At 42.3% G+C, this 16,222-nt stretch overlaps 1 long non-coding RNA gene across 1 annotated transcript; it reads left to right on the forward strand.

Moving 5' to 3' along the window:
• The first annotated feature begins 15,159 nt into the window (after nt 1–15,159).
• Nucleotides 15,160–15,990, forward strand: LOC106607189 (uncharacterized). The gene is made up of 3 exons (XR_014392668.1): nt 15,160–15,318; nt 15,439–15,520; nt 15,809–15,990. It is a non-coding gene; the product is annotated as an uncharacterized LOC106607189 (long non-coding RNA).
• The last annotated feature ends 232 nt before the right edge of the window (nt 15,991–16,222 follow it).

Consider the following 16,222-nt stretch of genomic DNA (forward strand, 5'->3'; position numbering starts at 1 on the left):
ATCAAATCAAAAATCACATTTATTTGTCACATACACATGGTTAGCAGATGTTAACGCAAGTGTAGCGAAATGCTTGTGCTTCTAGTTCCGACCATGCAGTAATATCTAACAAGTAATATAACCTAACAATAAGGCAGTGACAACAAAAGACAACAGTCACACAGTGGCAGAATAAATTCAAATACACATATGTTAGTTTCATCACAAAACCGGAGAGCAACATCTGTCCAGTGAAGTCCACAGAGCAAATATTGCATGTAACAAACAGTTCTATGACCTGCAGCATGGTCAAGCAAGTTAATGTTTTCAACAGTTTACTAAACAACTAGTGATTTAGAACCACAGAGTTACAGCAAGTCAGCACAAAGACAACAGGAGGACTGCCTCCGCTATTCCAGCAACATCTCAACATAAACATTTAAACATCATCAAATCAACAAGGCTATATATGCTTCATTTAATTCACTGAAAACAAACTTAAAGATACCAAAAACAATTTAGCTTAATCAATGTTGCTAAATAGCATATGGCTGTCCATGGTACTGATTTGTGTCTGCGTGTGTGCGTAAGTAAAAAAAATAATTTGACTTCACCCTACTTACACCCTACACCCTCTTTCATGTTGGCAAAACGGCCTATGGCTCTGTCATACAGTAGTACACTTTTAATTTTTGTTTTCATTGGCTACCTAGCTAAAGTGCTTGCTAGTCTAACTTCCTCGCATGGTCAACAATGAACCAGCTAGTTAACGTGAGCCTACTAGGCTACATCTAGGCTACATATAGCACTTCAATCGTCTCAGGCACAATATATGAATTTATGTTTTTTTACTAGATTACATGTAATTTTTCATGTTGTCTATCTGTAATTGTGTAATGACTTGGTGCTGCCTATCTTGGCCAGGACACTCTTGAAAAAATAGATTTCAAATCTCACTGAGCCCTTCCTGGTTAAATAAAGGTTAAATAAAATGTAAAAAATGGTTAGAGCAGAATCGGTGTCATAATCGTTGGCCTGTACAGAGAATTAAGTCAAAACCACAAGTTCCGATCCCCATCTTCATTCACGGCTTAGGAAAGGGCAGATTTAGCAAGATAGCTACTGCAGGACATCAACACAAGCAGAACAGAAACAGACATGTTTTTCTGACAATGGTGATGTTTTGCTTAGGATGTGACTTGATTGGTGTGAAACCAATTCCAAACGGGCCTCCCACGGGGGTGTTTTGCTGTGCCAGGATAACCCCCAGTTTAGCTCAGCTCAGCACTGATTGGCTAATTATTAGGCCAAATGCTTGCTGGCATCAATCAATCAAATGCTACGGCGGCAGCATGTCATACTCATTTGTTCCAGACAGAATCAGATACATGGGCTTGGATGATTTCTCCCGTGAGATTATGAAAACACAGAGACAAAAGAGACATTATTTTATAATTTACATTTTTTATTGGTCAAATATTTTGGGAAGCCTGGCTTCCCTTGGCAACCATGACTACACGCCATTGCAACTACTTAGCATGTTAGCTAACCCTTCCCCTAACCTTAACCCTTTTTTCTAATCCTTCCCTTAACCCTAACCTTTACCCTAACCTCTAGAGCTAGCTAATGTTAGCCACAACAAATTGGAATTCGTAACATATCATACGTTTTGCTACCTCATAATATATATTGTATGATTTACAATTCGTAACATATCATACAAATTGTAATTTGTAACATATCATACAAAATAGATGATGGACATCCACAAATTAATACATACCATACGAAAGGAAACATATCATACTAAGTGTAGTGTCTTGTATTTATGTACAGAATAATACGAAGTGCTCTGAGACCACGTTGCCATGAGACAGTGACATGCCAGCAAGGTGTGAGAAAAGAATGATGATCAGTCAATAGATAGGCTACTCTGAATCTGTATTCTTTACTTTTATTAATTCATGTAGTAATGCATCTTAACAGGGACGGCATGTAGCCTACGTTTTGACAGTTTGCAATATATTGCCAATGGCCATATTTATAAGGTTACAAGTTTTAATTCATGTTATAAAATCTGTGCTTATAATACCAACAAACCATGACAAGCCTACACAATACAACAATATAACTTAACCCCTACCTAGCCAATAATGTTGGGAAAAATGTAGATACATTTCATAATTTCCCACATAGCTAGAAAATACAAGTTCAATGCAAATGAATGGATAATGTGAACACTTAGAGACATCTGGTGGTTGTACTTAGCTAGTACATCTTCAGGAAAATTGTTAGCGATATACAAACATGGAGGTACTACACCCATTGTAGACTATACTGTACATAGTAGAGTTCGACCGATTATGATTTTTCAACGCCAATACCAATACCGATTATTGGAGGACCAAAAAACCCGAAACCAATTAATCGGCCGATTTTTTTTATATATATTTGTAATGAAAGACAATTACAACAATACTGAATGAACACTTTTAATATATACATAATATAATATAATATAATACATAAATAAAATTTATTTGGTCTCAAATAAATAATGAAACATGTTCAATTTGGTATAAATAATGCAAAAACACAGTGTCGGAGAAGAAAGTAAAAGTGCAATATGTGCCATGTAAAAAAGCTAATGTTTAAGTTCCTTGCTCAGAACATGAGAACATATGAAAGCTGGTGGATCTCTTCAATACTCCCAGTTAAGAAGTTTTAGGTTGTAGTTATTATAGGACTATTTCTCTCTATACCATTTGTATTTCATATACCTTTGACTATTGGATGTTCTTATAGGCACTTTAGTATTGCCAGCCTAATCTCGGGAGTTGATAGGCTTGAAGTCATAAACAGCGCAATGCTTGAAGCACAGCGAAGAGCTGCTGGCAAACGCAGGAAAGTGCTGTTTGAATGAATGCTTACGAGCCTGCTGCTGCCTACCACCGCTCAGTCAGACTGCTCTATCAAATCATAGACCTAATTATAATATAATAAACACACAGAAATACAAGCCTTAGGTCATTAATATGGTCAAATCTGGAAACTATAATTTCGAAAACAAAACTTTTATTCTTTCAGTGAAATACGGAACCGTTCCGTATTTTATCGAACGGGCGGCAACCCTAAGTCTAAATATTGCTGTTACATTGCACAACCTTCAATGTTATGTCATAATTATGTAAAATTCTGGCAAATTAATTACGGTCTTTGTTAGGAAGAAATGGTCTTCACACAGTTCGCAACGAGCCAGGCGGCCCAAACTGCTGCATATACCCTGACTCTGCCTGCACAGAACGCAAGAGAAGTGACACAATTTCCCTAGTTAAAAGAAATTCATGTTAGCAGGCAATATTAACTAAATATGCAGGTTTAAAAAGAAATTACTTGTGTGTTGATTTTAAAGAAAGGCATTGATGTTTATGGTTAGGTACATTGGTGCAACGACAGTGCTTTTCTCGCGAATGCGCTTGTTAAATCATCACCCGTTTGGCGAAGTAGGCTGTGATTCGATGATAAATTAACAGGCACCGCATTGATTATATGCAACTCAGGACAAGCTAGATAATCTAGTAATATCATCAACCATGTGTAGTTAACTAGTGATTATGTTAAGATTGATTGTTTTTTATAAGATAAGTTTAATGCTAGCTAGCAATTTACCTTGGCTCCTTGCTGCACTCGTGTAACAGGTGGTCAGCCTGCCACGCAGTCTCCTCGTGGAGTGCAATGTAACCGGCCATAATCGGCATTGAAAAATGCAGATTACCGAAAACTTGAAATCGGCCCTAATTAATCGCCCATTTCGATTAATCGGTCGACTTCTAGTACATAGTCCCACTGCAACACGTATAGGGCTTGGATATAATTGAGTTGATAAAACAATTATTGTTGGGACCCTATAACTGGTAGTCAGCTTTCCCCTGGATCAGGTGTTGGAATAAGGGGTAGGCCTATGCTGTTTAACAGACTGGAGTTTGGGGCCACTGGCAACTATGGGTTCCTATGAGAACACATGTTGTTCATGTTGCCACTAATGTCAATACTAATATTCTAACTGCAGGCTAGTAATTCAGTAGCCATTTCATTGTAACATATGAAATTCACTTATTTTGTTTCCTGCGCTTGATAAAATTCTCAATCTCCCTGAGGATTTTCCCCTTACTGTTTCTCATGTTTGCAGATGCCTTTTCTAGAAGGTGATACATCTTCCCTACAATGTAAGACAGTACGAATGTGGAGTACTCAACCATCTCCTTCTTTATTTCCTCCTCACCTAGAGACATGATAAGAAACATCAGGATCAGACACATCAAGCAACCAAGAATACACAAAGAGAAGGAAAGCATAGAATGAGATTAAATACCTTTCCAATTCTGCATATTGAGGAGGGGCATGTGTATGATGGTGGGGTCACTCGGTTGCCCCTCAAACACGTAGCAGTCCTTTGGATGTTTTTTTTCCCTTTGTCACACTGTCGTCTATTTTGGGGAAAGGATTTGCCATCTTTTTTTAATAGTCCCTGGAGTGCATCACAATCTGTGGGTAAAGAGGGTATTAGTGTGCGTCCCAAATGGCACCCTATTCCCTATATAGTGCTTTACTTTAGAGAAAGACCAGGGGCTCTGTTCAGAAGTAGTGCACTACACAGGGAATACGGTGCCATTTCGGACGCAGACTTTGAATGTGGCAGAACCATCTAGGCCGGGGGTGTCACAGTTGGATAGAACTATAGTATTATACATCAAAGGAGATTTCAAAGTGGGAAATTAAGGGTAGATTTGCCTCAAATATGTCCTCTGCACTGAACACCACATCTCCAAACACTTCACCAGTTTGTTTTCAAGCTCTCTGGCTCCAGTGTAAAATGTGTTTTATCATCATTGTCATCATCAGCAGCATCACAAACAATCATAGTTGTGACTTATTTTCTTCTTAACCATTTCTCCAAACTCACAACTGCTCCCTAGACAGGGGGGTGTCCATGAAGACCCCCTTGAGTCATCTCAAACAATGACCCTATTAGTAAGAGTGAAGGAACATACACTTACTTACATGGTAGACCTCTGTACAGTAGACATACAGTAGATATACACTGAGTGAACAAAACATTAGGAATACCTGCTCTTTCCATGACATAGACTGACCAGGTGAATCCAGGGGAAAAGCTATGTTCCCTAAATTGATGTGACTTGTTAAATCAACTTCAATCAGTGTAGATGAAAGGGAGGAGACAGTAAAGAAGGAGTTTATAGCCTTCAGACAATTAAGACATGGATTGTGTATGTGTGCCATTCAGAGGGTGAATGGGCAAGATAAAAGACTGAAGTGCCTTTTAATGGGGTAGTAGGTGCCAGGAGCACCAGGTTGAGTGTGTCAAGAACTGCAATACTGCTGGATTGTTCATGCTCAACAGTTTCCTGTGTGTATCAAGAATGGTCCACCACCCAAAGGACATCTAGCCTTGACACAACTGTGGGACGCTTTAGAGTCAACATGGGCCAGCATCCCTTTGGAATGCTTTCGACACCTTGTAGAGTCCATGCCCAGACAAACTGAGGCTGCTCTGAGGGCAAAAGGGGGTGGAACTCAATGTTCCTAATGTTTTGTACACTCAGTGTATATTTTCTGTCACAAAAAGCAATTAAATTAATCAAGTAGTTTATGACTGTCATGTGTCAACTTGCACTAAGTACAGTACCTTCCATAGGTCCATTTCACAACCCATTAAGTGTGTGCCCTCAGGCCACTACTCTACTACCACATATCTACAAACCAAAATCCATGTGTACGTGTGTGTATATAGTGCGTACGTTATCATGTGTGTGTGTGTATGAGTGTGTCTGTGCATGTGCGTGTCTCTTCACAGTCCCCGCTGTTCCATAAGGTGTATTTTTATGTTTTTGTAATGTGATTTTACTGCTTGTCTATGGTGCTGACCTCTTTCATGACCCCGGCTGCTGTGAAGACACCCCAGACGTCTGTGAGAGAGAAAGCCCTCCACCTCCACTCTGTCGGTTAACCAACCCTGGACCTCTCCAAAGCCCACACTGGGTCCCTTTATGGTCTCAATCATTTTGTCTGGACGCCAGGCAGCTTCTTTGTACAAGGAAGACATGCTCCTGTGTGTGTGTGTGTATGTGTGTGTGTGTGTGTGTGTGTGTGTGTGTGTGTGTGTGTGTGTGTGTGTGTGTGTGTGTGTGTGTGTGTGTGTGTGTGTGTGTGTGTGTAAGTGCAATACACAATGAGAATCTTGGGTTATTACGTGCTATCAAAATCAATGCATTTTCCTTACTGCTAAATACATATTTCTTTCCATGAACCTACTTGCTCTTTACTTGTGTTCTAATTGATATATTTACTATACAATAATACACGGTATCTGTCTGTGCTTACCAGGTGGACCCAGACACCACACACACATACAGGAGGCAGTCCAGCAGGTCATCCATGCCCATCTGATGAAGACACCCGAGCATGGCCACTGCAGCCCTTTGTCCACTTCCTGAACCTAGCAGTGCTATGTGTGACACGTCCTAATTGTTTCAATATGAAAAGATAATTAACAAAGAACTCCAAACAATCATGAAGGTTGTGTTCTTTACACTTGGAAACCTCTCTTACTCATGTGACTATCTACGTTTAATTCAGTTTCACACTGTTAAGTTGAATACATTTCATTCGGTTCATTTTGCTGCCATGAGAGGAGGAGAAATCCAGTGGTATCTGACAATTTGATCCACATACCGATTCACAGTTGATGTCATTCCTCCTCAACCATTCTGGAATGTTATGTTTCTTCTTCACAACATACATCTCCCCTACACTGAGAGTGAGACTTCTGAACTGTCTGCTGAAATGAACAACACAAATTCTCATTATCAAAGGAGGTAATATTTAACATCAAATGTGTCATAGTACACATGATCAGACTCTTAATGTTTTGTGAATTTCTTGAATTTTTCTCCATGATTTTTCAAAGTAGTTGATTGCAAAATGAACATCATGCGTAGGCGTACAAGGTTTCAAAACAGAACTGGCACTGAAAGTATGCCTCCTTCCGTATGCCATATACTTTGTGACATGTAGGCCTAATGTACACTACATGATCAAAAGTATGTGGACACCTGCTCGTCGAACATCTCATTCCAAAATCATGGGCATTAATATGGAGTTGGTCCCCCTTTGCTGATATAACAGCCTCCACTCTTCTGGGAACGCTTTCCACTAGATGTTGGAACATTGCTGTATGGACTTGCTTCCATTCAGCCACAAGAGCATTAGTGAGGTTGGGCACTGATGTTGGGCGATTAGGCCTGGCTTGCAGTCGGCGTTCCAATTCATCCCAAAGGTGTTCGATGGGGTTGAGGTCATGGCTCTGTGCAGGCCAGTCAAGTTCTTCCTCACCGATCTCGACAAACCATTTCTGTATGGTCCTCGCTTTGTGCACAGGGGCATTGTCATGCTGAAACAGGAAAGGGCATTCCCTAAACTGTTGCCACAAAGTTGGAAGCACAGAATCGTCTAGAATGTCATTGTAAGCTGTAGCGTTAAGATTTCCCTTCACTGGAACTAATGGGCCTAGACCAAACCATGAAAAACAGTTCCAGACCATTATTCCTCTTCCACCTAACTTTACAGTTGGCACTATGCATTCAGGCAGGTAGCGTTCTCTTAGCATCTGCCAAATCCTGACTCGTCCGTCGGACTGCCAGATGGTGAAGCGTGATACATTACGCCAATGGCGGCGAGCTTTACACCACTCCAGCCGACGCTTGGCATTGCGCATTGTGATCTTAGGCTTGTATGCGGCTGCTCGCCCATGAAACCCATTTCATGAAGCTCCCGACGAAACAGTTTTTGTGCTGACATTGATTCCAGAGGCAGTTTGGAACTCGGTAGTTATTGTTACAACCAAGGACAGACAATTTTTACGCTCTACATGCTTCAGCACTCAAGGGTCCCGTTCCTTGAGCTTGTATGGCCTACCACTTCGCAGCTGAGCCATTGTTGCTCCTAGACGATTCCACTTCACAATAACAGCGCTTACAGTTGACGGGGGCAGCTCTAGCATGGCAGAAATTTGACGAACTAACCTGTTGGAAAGGTGGTATCTTGTGACGGTGCCACAATGAAAGTCACTGAGCTCTTCAGTAAGGCCATTCTACTGCCAATGTTTGTTTATGGAGATTGCATGGCTGTGTCCTTAGACACCCGTCACCAACGTGTGTGCCTGAAATAGCTGAATCCACTAATTTCAAGGTGTGTCCGCATACTTTTTTATATATAGTGCATGTTGTTAAGCAGGTTTGTAGCTGGGAATCCACTAAACAAACATTCCTCTTTTCCTCCTGATACAGATTATATGATCAGGTTGTATTTGCTAAATTATTTTGGAACAATGCTTTGAAACAAAGTCCAGTATTCGAATACATTTTTTGATTTACTATCCACTGTCTGTTATGGATTAAAAACCCGGTCAATAACCTCAAAGATCCATTAAACCATCAAAACAGACAGTCCATTGTGTTCATTTCATAGCGGTACTTCTGGACCGAGCCTCGCGAGAGTTTGGTGTCAGAAACTTTTGAAGACTGGGATTACTTCATTACCTTTACTAACCACAAGAGGGCAATATGTTCTTTATTTTTTATTTTTTATGTACCACCCTTATTTATTGAAGTCCTGTATATAGGCTGGGCAGAGTTGATTGAACCGATGTTAATGATTGGGTATGACTTTAGATTTTAGGGTGAATATAGATGGTCAGTAATAGGTATTGATTGTGCAGTTATAGTTTACTGGACTGTTCTCCTTATATCTGGTTGAAGCACATGAGCAATCAGAGCAGGGATGTAACTATACCTGCCCCAGTACCCGTGCGTTAGAGTTGACGACGATACCTCTAACGCACAGATACTAGTGTACCTGCGATCTTATTCAAAAACTCTCATGATCTTATAGGACGATAGTTCCAGCTCAACTGCGACATTATGGTATGTAACTTAGTGTATCACCTTTTATGTTGTTTTGCATCGCACTCAACATTTGCGGCAAAAGCCCAAAACATGGGCCTTACAACCCCCAGAACTTCCATTAAGATTCAGTACTTTCAATGAGTAGGCCTGAATCAGGGGTGCGTTTACCAGTGCGTAAAATACTCATAACATTGTTACGTCATAATTGATGAGGTTTAAAACTGTACAGAAAAACTGGTTGGCTCATTCTTATCTTCGTTGTTGACTGGACGACCTAGTGTTAATCATTAGATGCGCATTCACTTATTTTACAAGGAAAAGACACGGAGAGTAAAGTGTCTGAGGTATGTTACTTTATATTCAATACTGTAGTTATTGTAAATGAGAAGAAGCATTGTACAGATTTTACAGCAGAATAACATCCAATTGTATTAATTTATGTGGGTTAATATGTAGCCTATAGGCTGTCATTGACCAAAACATTTAAGTAATAGACCAGTCATAGGCTACTGTAAAGATAGGCTAGATGAAGCATGTAGGCCTTCTTTCTAATGACTTCAGGGGGTCAAAGGCTATGACCCTTAGGTTGGGTGCAAGCAAAGATGACCAATTATATTGACAAGATAGTCGAGTGGCCTCTATAACAATGGAAATGCATGTCCTGGATGGCAGGCGGGAGGGGGTGAGATCAGGTACGACCATTCTAGCCAAAGACAGGCCAGATGCATGTGTGAACAACAGGCACAACTCCAATATAAAGTAGATTATTTTCAAAAGTTGCTGAAATGCCACGAGTGTCCGCTTATATCAGTGCATTCCGAACAACCTAACCATTCCAAAACTTCTATTCGATCAAATAAGCATCACTCAGCAAGTTAGAGATTAAATTTTTTGTTGACTGAATTTGATACAAATATTCTTCACTTCGTGGTCTTATTTTTGTGATCAAATTTTGGGTGGAGTAAACCCTCGCTTTGCCTCTTCCTCTCTGGTGAAAGAGTTGCAATAGGTCACCTTCACTATAGATAAGATGTGACCAACGAGATGGCTAAAGGTGAGGCATGTACATGACTTTCTGATGTCTTTCAGAGGTCAAAAGTGATGACCTCACCCTCATATATATTAGACTCACAGCCTCTTGAGGACCCTATCAATAATGCTGATGACATGCAGGATGAAGTCAGGTAAGTAATTTACACAAATTATCCATTCACACATAGGTCAAATGTCTATACATTATGGCTAGGTCCCAGTGATCATAGAGAGATTATTTTCCTCTGCACAGATATGAAAAAGATCAGCCTGATACTGGGAGCCTGGCCCAGTTCTTTGCTGATCAAGAAATAGCCAGCCCAACTCAGTCAATAGCGGCTGAACCGGAGGCAGAGATGCAGGAGGCTGATCTGAAGTCAGCTGAACCAACCCAGTCACTCGAGGCTGAAATAGAGAGTGGGATGCAGGCTGATCTAGAGACACCCGGCCCATCCCATGTACAGGAGCCACACCAGACTTCTCTACTCAACTCTGGAGACCTGAAACTGGAGGTGAGGACTGTAGTCATCTCTCAATCTAATCTACTAGTTGCATTGTGTGTGTGTGTTTGGGAGGAGAGAGTACTAGAGTTGATTGAATTCCAGCATAACTGTACTTCCTGTCGTCACCAGGATACTGATGTGACCTTCACCACCATGCCCACGGCCCCCCAGGCTGCAACGTCCCAGAACAGCCTTGTCAGGCTGCAAAGAAGCTCCCCAGACCTCTCCACCTTTGTGCAGGACATGACTGACAAGTATGTTGCTCTGTGGATTTCCTATTCTCCCCTTGATTGTTTGATTGTATTATACATCTTTTAGATGCCCAGATCAACTGGGCTTCCTAGATATGTTCCCCATTAGAAAGGTTATCTTTTATTTACTTTTCAGCCACTGGAATCTGTTGAGTGAGAATATGCGTGCCAAGGTGAGTTAAAGTCAGTTCCTGTCTGCTTGGTTAGTGAAATGGTGAGTCATCACATGGCTCTAAGTCATTATATCGATACAGTGTCTAACTTCTCTATATGTTCATTGCAGTTAACTAGAGATGAGTTTACTGCCAAGTGCATGGACATTGTCACATGGGTGAAGAAGATCAAATCGACAGTTGTGGTTCCCGCCCTTGACCTCACCATGCAGATAGAGCTGACTGAGTTGCCAGGCTCTCCTGGATCAGGAAGTGAGGAGGCAGTAACTTCTCTCTCCCGCACTGTGAGATTAAGTTGTACTCAAGGCCCCAGCAGGAACACCAGTTCTAAAACTTCCTGGAGCACACCGACACCCACACCTTTCCCCTCCAGTCACAGGTAAGCACCACTATCCACTTCCCTCCAAGAAGTTCTACCCTCACACATTATTCCCGTATCCCCCACCATGTGTACCAGTAACCAGCCCCACGTAATGAGAGATACTGCTTAGATGGAACACAAAATCTCTAAAATGTTTATTGGTTTACTTCTTTTGATTAGTAATAATAATAATGAGGTTGAGTCCAAAACGCTATGGACATTTTTGTTACTATGTCTCTGTTGTGTGCATTCTCTAGGTCCATGACCTCTTTGCTGAGTGAAGAGGATGATAAAGACTTGATCCCTGGAGAGGTCACATATCGCTCAACACCTGAGGGGGGCAATAGAGAGATGAGGGACAGACCCTGCTCAGAGCCACTCAGGTCTGTGTTTGGCCTGTCTCAGAGCTGTATTTTCAATCAAATGGTCCACAGTGGAGCATGCAGGTCGCTAAGTGAGATTGTACTGCCATCCAGCCGGAGTAGGCAGAGGAAGCTCATGCCCATCATCGTCTCCACAGACACCAGATTGGTAATGGAAATTGTGGAGATGGTGATGAAAGTCATCAACTCCAGGCTAGCTCAGCTAATGCTAAATGTGGGTTGTAGTCAGGGAACTGAAGGTCATGGCAGCAACTCAGCAAGCATTCAGTTTGCTCAAGAAATGCTGAGCATGGCAACTGCATCAATGTATGCCCACGCAATGGAGCATATTGCGCACGGCCGCAAGTCCAGCAGTCGCCAGTCCAACAAGTCTCCACTTGAATTAGCGGGGGAGATGGAAGCCATATTGGGTCCTCTGGCTGGACAGGTAATAGTCACCGTCATCAATAGTATCCTCAGGACTAAAGACAACGGAAGAACTGAGCAGGAACGGACCACCCCTTTGAGTTACTTCCTTACTGCAGTTTCTGCTGAAATTCAAAGCATGGTAGTTCAAAGATCTGCAAGTAGACAGTCCTCCAGGCAGTCCATCAGTGACCACTTGATGAATATCTCCAAGGGCAAGATCGTGAAAGCCGTTCAAATTAAAATGTCACAACTCTATGGCGAGTCTACCAATGAAAGCTGCATATCAGCAACTCCAACAATCCAGAGCCTGTCCAAGTGCTCATCCAAAGAATCCCTTTGTGATTGGACTCTCACCTCAGATGACGTGCATCCAGCTAAGTTCCTGTCTAGCAACAGAATTACAGCGTTGTCGACTGATGTTGTGGATGTTGTGTTTGGTGATGTTTTTTATAATCTTGGACTTTCGGACAGCCAAACACATTTAAGGCCACAGTGCACCGGCTCCAGCTCATCAATAGACATCAGCGGTGTTGCAGGGGAGATGGTCAGACAAGTCTCTGTAAAACTCCAGTCCTTTGCGTCCGAGAGCAGTCTGGAGGCCATGTCCATGACTCACGACTCACCATCTTTGTCCATCTCAGACTCTGACTTGAAGTTCTTGTGCTCTCACTCAGCGGTTGCTGTAGCAACTGCCTGCCAAGCAATTAAAACTGAGCTTGAGATTGAGATGAGTCTCAACCCAGCCACAGAGGCCGGCTCCCAGGGTAACCTTGCTGCCAGAGACCTGGTATCTTCTCTGTCACAGAGTCTTGAGGATATAGATGTTTCTCATATCATTCAGGGCCTTAAGGAGGCAGATGTGACATTTGCCAATCTGAACAAAACCCCTTCGACCGACACTAATAGATTAGAGGAAATCTTATCTGCCCATATTTCCCCTGAAAGTATTGCAGCGGCATCGGTTGATCTTTTTGATGGCGTATTAGGAGACTTGCATGAGGCATTTGAGGCAAATAAGGTCTCAGCAGCCACAAAATCTGGTCGCAAAAAGTTCTGGGTTGAAGTACATACAAGTTCACAAAACCTGTACACCAATGCGCTGGACAAACTAAATAAGTGGTTCAGTTTACACCATCTCACTAATGAAAAAGATGTTCCTCTGAATACCAAGCTCTCTGCAACTGGACCACTCCTAACTGAGGCCTGTGTGGAGGTATCTCCTGTGCAAAAGACCAGTATTAACAGCTCTGGTATGTCCTTCAGGTCTCTGAGTGATATCTCAGACAACCAGCTAACCCTCAACACATGCACTAAAGAGGTAATCAAACAGGTGGCCTCAGTTCTGAAGTTTGAGGCTTCTAAGGAAGACTGTTCTTCTTCCGTTGGAGGGAGGACATTAAATGTGTTCTTGGAGTTCAGCCAGAAGTTGGATGCTCTCATCTCAAAGTTGGAGGACCTCCCCATTTCAGGTGAGATTTCCTCGCTCACACAGCCACAAAGTGCAGTCAGCAGCAGCAGAACCTCTAATATTTCCATCAGGAGTATCCTAAGTGTGGAGTTCTACACAAAGGCCAACCAGATCGTGAGTGAGGCTATCCTTGGAGCTGCAATTGTTTTCTATGCTCGCAAAGCCAACCATTTGGAGCTGAATATGCCTGCTACCTATTCACAACATCTGTTTGCAGCCACCTCAGACATTGTGAACATTATTGTGGAAGACCTAGAGAGAGAGACCATGGATACAGAGTCCCACCTCATACCTAAAATAGTTTTTGACAAGTTCCTGGATGCGGCTCACAACATCTACTACCAAGTGCGGGATAGGCTGAAGGTCTTCTTCTCCATGTCCTCAGTGCCTGCCTCCAAAACCAAAGATGTGGTGGATTCCATGCCTGTGGAGAAACATGGATACTTTGAGGCCTCTGACACTGCTCATGACCCGGAGCGACCTCAATCTGTCAGGAGTGAGAAGTTGTTGACAAAAGACAGTTTAGCCAAGATAGAAAGGTCTAAATCCCTTGCGTCTCGGGGTGGCACATCAACAGAAAATCAAGACTTTGACACCTTCACATTGACACCCACCAAGAGCATGTCAGTGTTGAGTGATCACAGTTTGAGAGGAGATTTTTCTCTCTTGAGTGAAAGTTGCCAACCACTTTTGGCTCTCCAAGACTCAACAGTGGCAGTCACTAAGCATAGCTTCACCAAGTCTGCTAAGACCACCCTCAGCCAGATCCTAAATGTGATCAAGTGCAGAGTGGCTGCCTCAGATAATTCATCTGTTGGACAGAAGACAACTGACATGTTGGACTCTCTTCTTGAGAGCCTTGACCAGTTGACTGCAGATGAGATAAAGGGGACAGCGTCCCACAGCTTGATCACAGTAGATGTGCCAGAGTCACTATCTAAGCAATCCTTGACAAAATACTTTTCTACTCATGAGAGGAACCAGGATTCTTCCCCTGCAAAGCTTGTGTGTCAACCATCATGCCTGATACCAACATCCATGTCTGACACCAACATTATAGTGCAAACTATAATGGAAACGCTGGTGAAGGACGAATCAAAGAAGACTTCAGCAGAGGAAAACCTTGAGAGGCTCGTCTCCATTGAAACCATTCAAGGTGTGTCAGACGACCTCATCACAAAGGTCCATGGTCTCATTCAGGAGATCACAATAAGCCGGCAACTTCAATCCATGGCTGGCCACAGGAGCTTCTCTGAACCGGCATTGCCAAAGCCAGCCCTAAAAAAGCTGTCAAGGAATGATGCCTCTGAGCTCGCCTACAGCTTTGCCGAAAATTCTGTTAGGACTCTCCTGGGGCAGTGCTTAGATGTGTCGTCCTTTTCCACTGGAGTAAGGCAGACGATGGATCAGGTCACTAAGATAATGACTAACACAGTGATGGACACCCTGACTGATGAGTCCAAGCCCACAGTGAAGTCAGAGGATGGTAAGTTAAATTGCCATTTTAACTCTGTAGAGGAATCTTTTGTAACGTGCTCAATAGATTGTTTCTTATGATGGAAAAGTTTACTGACTTCAACTGTGCCAAATGTATCATCTCTACTTCTCCCAGAATTAGTTTCCAGGTTAGTCCAACCAGATGAATTCCCCACGAGGAGCCTTAACCCATCTGATGGCAACGCTGATGTGATGCCTCGCTCTGCTGGAGGTGAAAAGAATAGCAAGAAGTGGCGTTTCCTTTTCAAAATGCCTAGCATCCCGAAGATCAGGATCAAGGTAGGGAGCTTTGTGTTTGGGAATTGCCTCTAAGTTAGGGCTGGGATTTAATTATCCCACAGCCAGTGGGCTTATGAGATATTGTGAGGGCTCTAATGTCAGGATATATTTTGTCAACAGGTGTTCAAGAGAAAAGGACAATCCAAGAAGCACCCTGAACTGGAAGCGCTGCCAACAAAACGTTTCAGTGATATGTCACTGAGTGAGTAATAAGCATTGATTATGTAATTGTAATTAATCACCATGTGACCAGTTTGTTATGACCTTGGCATGAGTGAACAAAGATACAGTATCAGTCAAAAGTTTGGACACACCTACTCAGTCAAGGGTTTTTCTTTATTTTTACTATTTTCTACATAGTGGAATAACACATATAGATTCATGTAGTAACCAAAAAAGTGTTAAACAAATCAGAATATATGTGTATTTGAGAATCTTCAAAGTAGCCACCCTTTGCCTTGATGACAGCTTTGCACACTTTTGGTTCCAGAGGTTCCTTCCGCCTTCCCACCCATGGAGGACCTGATACCTGCACCTACTGCACAGAATCCCCAATCCCGTAAACGCCCCTTTGTGGTTAGGGTGTTTCGGGCCCTCTCTCGAGCCATCACCAGTGCCTTCAGAGGAGCTTCAGGGAAGAAGCACTAGATAAGTGCTTGATTTTAATAAACATTACTGCATTTATTTTTGTGTCTACAGCAGTTGTATGTGCAATATAACAAGATTAGTACTTCAGAGTGATTTATAGTGGTAGACTTTTTATGGTCATTGATTGTGGAATACAGATATCAATAAAGACAAAATATTGCCTCTTATAGGGATACTTTGCCTTCAGTGTGGCATGCCCATATTCCAAATGTCAAATAGGGAATCCCCACCCACCTCTAAGACTCCTGAGACTCAC

Source organism: Salmo salar, chromosome 06, assembly GCF_965601325.2.
Source record: "Salmo salar chromosome 06, fSalSal1, whole genome shotgun sequence".
NCBI lineage: Eukaryota > Metazoa > Chordata > Actinopteri > Salmoniformes > Salmonidae > Salmo > Salmo salar.